This window comes from Cynara cardunculus, assembly GCF_001531365.2.
Source record: "Cynara cardunculus var. scolymus isolate 2C chromosome LG 9, CcrdV1, whole genome shotgun sequence".
Taxonomy (NCBI): domain Eukaryota; kingdom Viridiplantae; phylum Streptophyta; class Magnoliopsida; order Asterales; family Asteraceae; genus Cynara; species Cynara cardunculus.
In genome coordinates, this window is record NC_037536.1 from 7293845 (window position 1) to 7300899 (window position 7055).

Below are 7055 nucleotides of genomic sequence, written 5' to 3' on the forward strand. Positions count from 1 at the left end.
TTTGTAAATAATAAAATAACATCAAAATAATAAAATAATATATATTTTTCTAATATAAATATATAAAATAAACAAAATTTAATAAAATATAAATATATAATTATTGAGTTGATGTTTATGAAAAAAGTTGATGAGTTCAATTTCTAAGAAAATCAACACCCTTCTAAGGGGTGCCATTAGCACTCCCCTAGTAAGGGGCAGGGGTGACATTAGTCACCTCCAACATTAATTCATGTTTGATTGATTATTTTCTAGAATATAATAATGATGGGTTGTTTGACGGTTGTTAAATGATTTGATGTAGAATAATTAAGTGATAAGAATGAATAAGTTGCTCTTATGATATAGTGTAAAATAAAATATGCTTATTTGATTATTGTTTACAATGAAATTATGGCGTTAAATGTTTAAGGGAGACCCATGATACAAAATCATTCATAGAGTTTTAGAATTATCAAAAGACAGACTTTTTTTGTCAAACAAGATTCACCTCTTAATGATTCAAAGACTGTCTGTTAATGAAACTATTAAGAGGTAAACAAATTACCATTAAGAAAAATATCACACTCCTTAAGATAGTCTGGTACTGATTGAGTGATTAGCTCAACCATTAAGCATTTCAAGCCCATGCAAAGCCCACACACTATAAACCTAATCAATTGCTTCTTCAATCCAACAAGAATGGGCAGCAACAATTAATCGAAATTGGAATTGGATGATGATAAAATTATCAAAGATTCGGATTCCTTATTTTGATTAAAAATGTGTTATATTAAGTGCATTCAGTTGGAGCAGTATTTTTGGTTTCATCCTGTTGTCGATGACAACATAAAAAGGGTTGGTCTTCGATCTGGTTATCACCATATCCGAAGATGTCTACATTCCAAACACAGAATTTCTAGTAATGCCTTTCGGGTTAACTAATGTCTCATCTACCTTTCAAGCCATTATGGACCAAGTTTTCAATCCATTCTTGCAATAAAAGTTATCGGTATTTTTAAGTGTTTAAAGGATCATTTACATCACTTGGAAATTATCCTTTCAAGCCTAGGGCAACATTAACTCTTTGCCTAACTATGAGCAAATGCAACTTTCTGTATATGAGGAAGAATTGTATGCCTTGGTGTTTGCGGTTCAGCCCTATTTCTTGTAATAATTATCTAACAAGTGTACTCATCACTTCCAATGGATTACAAGGACTTGCCAAAACTCATATCATACTTTCTCAATATTAGTGATCATATCATATCATAATGTAACACCATCATATCATACTTTCTCAATTAAGAAAGCTGTCAAATCACTTTTAGTACAAATTTGAGAAAGTATGATATGATCACAGAATTGAGAAAGTTGTCAGATCACCAAAAGTGTTACAAAACTCAATTTTGTACTAATTCTTAAAGTATGATATGATGGTGATGGTGATGATGATTTGACAACTTTCTCAATTTTGTACTAATTGAGTTTTGGAATACTAACATACAACACAATATCCTACCAGAAGTGTTATAAACATATTCATCGAAACATTGTAAAACTCACTTTTTTGGTACGTATACAAAACTTATACATGTCTGTTACATATCTTATCGTACAAAGTATGGTCCGATAAGGAACCTTATCGTTCATAATGTTGTCCGATAAGGACCTTTATCGCCCAAAGCCTTGTCCGGATTGAGTGTTCATCGCCCATGTGTTATCTGGTGAGAGCAGTCATCGCTCATGTGTTGTCCGATAAGAACAACTATTGCCCTTAGTGTTGAAACTGTTTTAATGCCATTCCTGGCTAAAAAATGATAGATTTGATTACGTTTTATGAGGGAATAAGGGTGACATATCAAATAGAGGTGTACCATGGGATAATGGTGACATATCAAGGAGAAATGTATTATAGGCTAAGAGTGACATATTAAGGAGAAATGTACCATGGGATAAGGATAACAATTATGAAATATGTATTATGATCATAACTCTTGTTGTCACATACATGAGATGGAATGATTCAGAGTTAAAATTTTTATGTGATATGAAGACTTGGAATTATTGCTCTTATTGATATGATAACAATGACGTTGTGCAGATGAGGAAAATGGCTTATAGCCAAAGGCTTTAATTGTCTGTGTTTCGAATAAACAATATTTTTGAGATATTAGATATTACACTTCAAATTGTTCAAAAGAGTAAAGGTTTGATAAAGAACCCAGAGGGTCTCTGGTTATTATTAAAACCCATTTTCTTTTAAGTTCAATATAATTTTTATTTTTAAGCTTTAGCCAATAACCAAGAGCTCCGGTTGGTCGCATTCCTTTGTAAGATTTAAAAGTTGAGATTAGGAGTTGGTTCTTATGAGCCATAAGAGCACTGAGAATTTTCGTTCGAATGATGTGAGAACCTGAGTAGTTACATTCCATGTGTGGTAAGAAATAAATTTATAACTCACATTTTTGTTTGTGATATTGGAGTGATATTTTATAAAAGTTGTTGGATATTCATAAAATTACAAATATGATTTTATAACAGGTTAGATATTCTAACCCTCAATTTGTATTTCAAAAATGTAGATTGTAGGTGAGGCTATATCAAGAGATAAAGGGAGGGGAAAATGTGAAATTTTTTTTGTTATGCTTACTTGATTTATGAAGAACATGTTAACTGTTGGATTTTTGGAGTACTTGTTTCTATGTCAGTTATGTACAAGTATGTTATGGAAATTTTTGATTGTCAATTCTATAATATAGTTTCTTGTACTATTGAGACCAAATATGCATTAATTGTATTTCTGGATATATGAAATAAATGGTTATATGGAACCTGGGGGCATTACAAATGGTATCAAAGCTTGAGTTTAAGGGATTTAGATATTCAGCATGATATCTAGACTTAAACTGTATTATTTGCATATTAAGGGTCATTGACATAGAGAGAACCATTGGGATAAATATGATGGGTTAAGAGGAGAGTATGCAAGGTAAATTCAAATTACAACTTACCACTGTAATTAGGAATTTACAGGTACATATTTGTACTTAAACACCTTATTATATTTGGGGAATGTGATTATGTAATTATTAATATTGAAAATTTGCAGATGACCAGTAGTTCCCGAAGGACTGAAAGGATCTCCCTCTCCAACCCAAATGATAGAGAAAATTCACCTGAAAATGTTCCAACCAGTTTATCCGAAGGCAGAGGAAGAGGTAGGGGTAGAGGCAATGGAAGAAATCAGGGAGAAGGAAGGCAAGGTCAATCTGAATTACCTCCAAATCAGAATGAATCAATTTCTAGAAATACAAATCAAGAACATGTGCAACAGTCTGAGTATGTGACCCGAGATGTATTAGCAGAAGAAATGAATAAACTAAGAAACATTATGACATTTATTCTTGGGGTACCAACTAGAATTGAAACAGAAAGAGTCGAGGTAAATCCCCAAATTCAAGCTACAACAGTAGAGAGGGTGATTTTAAGATGTTTTTAACTTATAAACCCCCAATATTTTCTAGAGAAAGAGAACCCGTAAAAGCAATGTGCTGGTTGAAAGATATTGAATTTGTGTTCGACACCAGTAAATGTCCAGAGGAAGATAAGATCAGATTTGCAGTATCGATGTTGAAATCTAATGCTTTATATTGGTGGGGCGTGGAATCTTTGGCCAAGCCAGATATCTTGCAAACTATGTCTTGGTCAAGATTTGTCAATCGATTTAAAGAACAATTATGTCCAAAAGTTGCGGTCATACAATTAGATGAAGAATTTTTGAAGTTGGAACAGGGTAGTCGGACGGTACGAGAATATACTGAAAGATTTATTGAACATTCCCGATTTGCAGAACATTATATCTCCATCGAATCTTGAAAGGTTGAAAGATAAATCTGGGGTTTAAAACCCTTAATACGAGAGTTTGTAATTGCCATGAGTCCTGTCACTTTTCCAATGGCAGTAGATGATGCCGAAACTACAAAAAGAAACAAAAACAAGCAGGGGAAAAAGAAAGTGATAGAGAAAAAAAAGTGTGAAGGATCTTCAACCAATTCTGAAGACCAAAGTTTGTAAAAATGGAAAACCGTCATATCCAATGTTTTGGTGAAATAGAAACAGTATCCGACACACGATATGGAGCTTGCGGCCATGGTATTTGCATTAAAGATTTGGAGGCATTATTTGCTGGGAACTAAATATCAGATTTTCACATATCATAAAAGCCTTCAACACTTTTTTAATCATATAGAATTGAATATGCGGCAACGATGGTGGATTGAATTGGTTAACAATTATGATTGTGAAATTCTTTACCATCCAGGAAAGGCAAATGTGGTAGCTGATACTCTTAGCAGAAAAGAAATAAGTGGTACGATCAAAGCAGTTGCAATGAGAAACAAATTTGACTCCAGATCTTCACAATGAAATTTTAAGATGTCAAGATGAAGCTATCAAAGAAAACAATTTCAAAGCAGAAAGAGTTGGCAAGATGATTTTAATTTTGATAAAGAATGACAAATGAATTCTATGCTTTTAAGGCAGGATTGGATACCGTGTTTTGGGAATATTCGAGAGTTAATTTTCGATGAAAGTCACAAATCATGATATTCGATTCATCCAGGTACTTATAAAATGTATAAATATTTAAAACTGTTTTATTAGTGGCCAAAATTGAAGAAAAATATCGCAAGATATGTAGAACGGTGTTTGACGTGTCTGCAAGTAAAGATCGAACATCAAAACCATATGGAAATTTACAGTTTTTGGAAATTCCTGTGTGGAAATGAGATCATATCACGATGGATTTTGTCATTAAATTACCACAAACTCCAAAAGAGATGCCATATGGGTTATCATAGACCGTTTAACTAAATTTGTGTACTTTCTACCGATTAAAGTAAATTATCCTTTAGAAAGGTTGATAAACATTTATATCGAAGAAATTGTAACTCGTCACAGTGTTCTGTTATCCATCATCTCAGATAGGGATAGTAGATTTACCTCAAAGTTTTGGGAGAGTTTTCAAAAAGTCATGAGATCTCAAATCAGATTAAGTACGACATATCATCCCCAAACCGATGGACAAAGTGAAAAAAACAATTCAGACCCTTGAAGATATGTTAAGGGCTTGCATAATTAACCTCGGGGGATCATGGGAAAATCATCTGTCTTTGATCGAATTTGCTTACAATAACAGTTATCACTCCAGCATCCAAGCGACACCTTATGAGGTTTTGTATGGCCGAAAGTGCAGAACGTCGTTGTGTTGGAATGAAGTGGAAGAAAGACAGTTAACTGGTCTAGAAATTGTTCAGATAACTTCTGAAAAGATTGAACAGATACGTGAACTTATTAAAACAACCCAGGATCAACAGAAGAGTTATGCAGATAAGCGTCGTAAACCGATTGAATTTTTAGTAGGAGATCTTGTGATGTTGAAAGTTTCTCCATAGAAGGGTGTTGTAAGATTTGGAAAAAGAGGTAAACTCAGTATGAGGTATATTGGGCCATTCAGAATATGTAAGCGGGTCGGTTTGGTTGCATATAAGTTAGAATTACCAGAGGAACCTTTATAGCCCAAAGCCTTGTTCGGATTGGTGTTCATCGCCCAAAGTGTTATCTGGCGAGGGTGTTTATCACCAAATCCTTGTCCAGATTAGGTGTTCATTGCCCAAAGTGTTATCCGACAAGGGTGTTTATTGCAAAGCCTTGTCCGGTTAGGTGTTCATCACCCATGTGTTGTTCGGATTGGGTGTTCATCTCCCATGTGTTGTCCAGTGAGGGTGTTCATCGCCCATGTATTGTTTGGTGAAAGCAGTCATCGCTCATGTGTTGTCCGGTGAGGGCGGTCACCGCTCATGTGTTGTCCGATAAGAGCAGTTATTGCCCTTAGTGGTGAAACTGTTTTAATGCCATTCCTGGCTAAAAATGACAGATTTGATTACGTTTTATGAGGGAATAAGAGTGACATATCAAGGAGATGTGTATCATCGGATAAGATGACATATCAAGGAGATGCGCATTATAGAATAAGAGTGTCATATCAAGGAAAGATGTACCATGAGATAAGAGTGACAATTGTGAATTTTGTGTTATGATCATAACTCTTGTTATCATATCCATGAGATGCAATGATTCAGAGTTATCATTTCTATGTGATATAAAGACTTAGAATTATTGCTCTTATTAATATGATAACAATAACGTTGTGCAAAGGAGGAAAATGGCTTATAGCCAAAGGCTTTAATTGTCTATGTTTCGAATAAACAATATTTTTGGGATATTGGATATTACACTTCAAACTGTTCAAAAGAATAAGGTTTGATAAAGAACCCAGATGGTCTCTAGTTATTATTAAAACCCATTTTCTTTTTTAAGTTCAATATAATTTTTATTTTTAAGCTTTGGCCAATAACCAAGAGCTCTGGTTGGTCGCATTCCCTTGTAAGATTTAATAGTTAAGATAAGGAGCTCTGGGAATTTTCGTCCGAATGATGTGAAAATCTGAGTAGTTACATTCCATGTGTGATAAGAAATAAATTTATAACTCACATTTTTGTTTGTGATATTGGAGTTGTATTTTATAAAAGTTGTTAGATATTCATAAAATTACAAGTATGATTTTATAACAGGTTTTGGTGATTTTCACCCTGTAATTGCAAAGAAAAGGGATTTCTCACCCTCAATTTGTATTTCAAAAATGTGCATTGCAGGTCACGCTATATCAAGAGATAAAGGGAAATGTGAAATTTAATTGATTTATGAAGAACATGTTAACTGTTGGATTTTTGGAGAAGTTGTTTCTATGTCAGTTATGCATAAGAATGTTATGAAAATTTTTGATTGTCAATTCTGTAATATAGTTTCTTGTATTGTTGGGACCAAATATGTACTAATTGTATTTCTGGATATATGAAATACATGGTTATATGCAATATGGAACCCGAGACTTTACATAAACACAAACTTCCAGGTGACCACCGAGGAGCAAACCCAGAACCTTACAAATTGAGGTACCCTTCTGGTTCTGGGTTGATGCTTTTTCGTTTTAGGACGATGTCAAGTCCAACGTT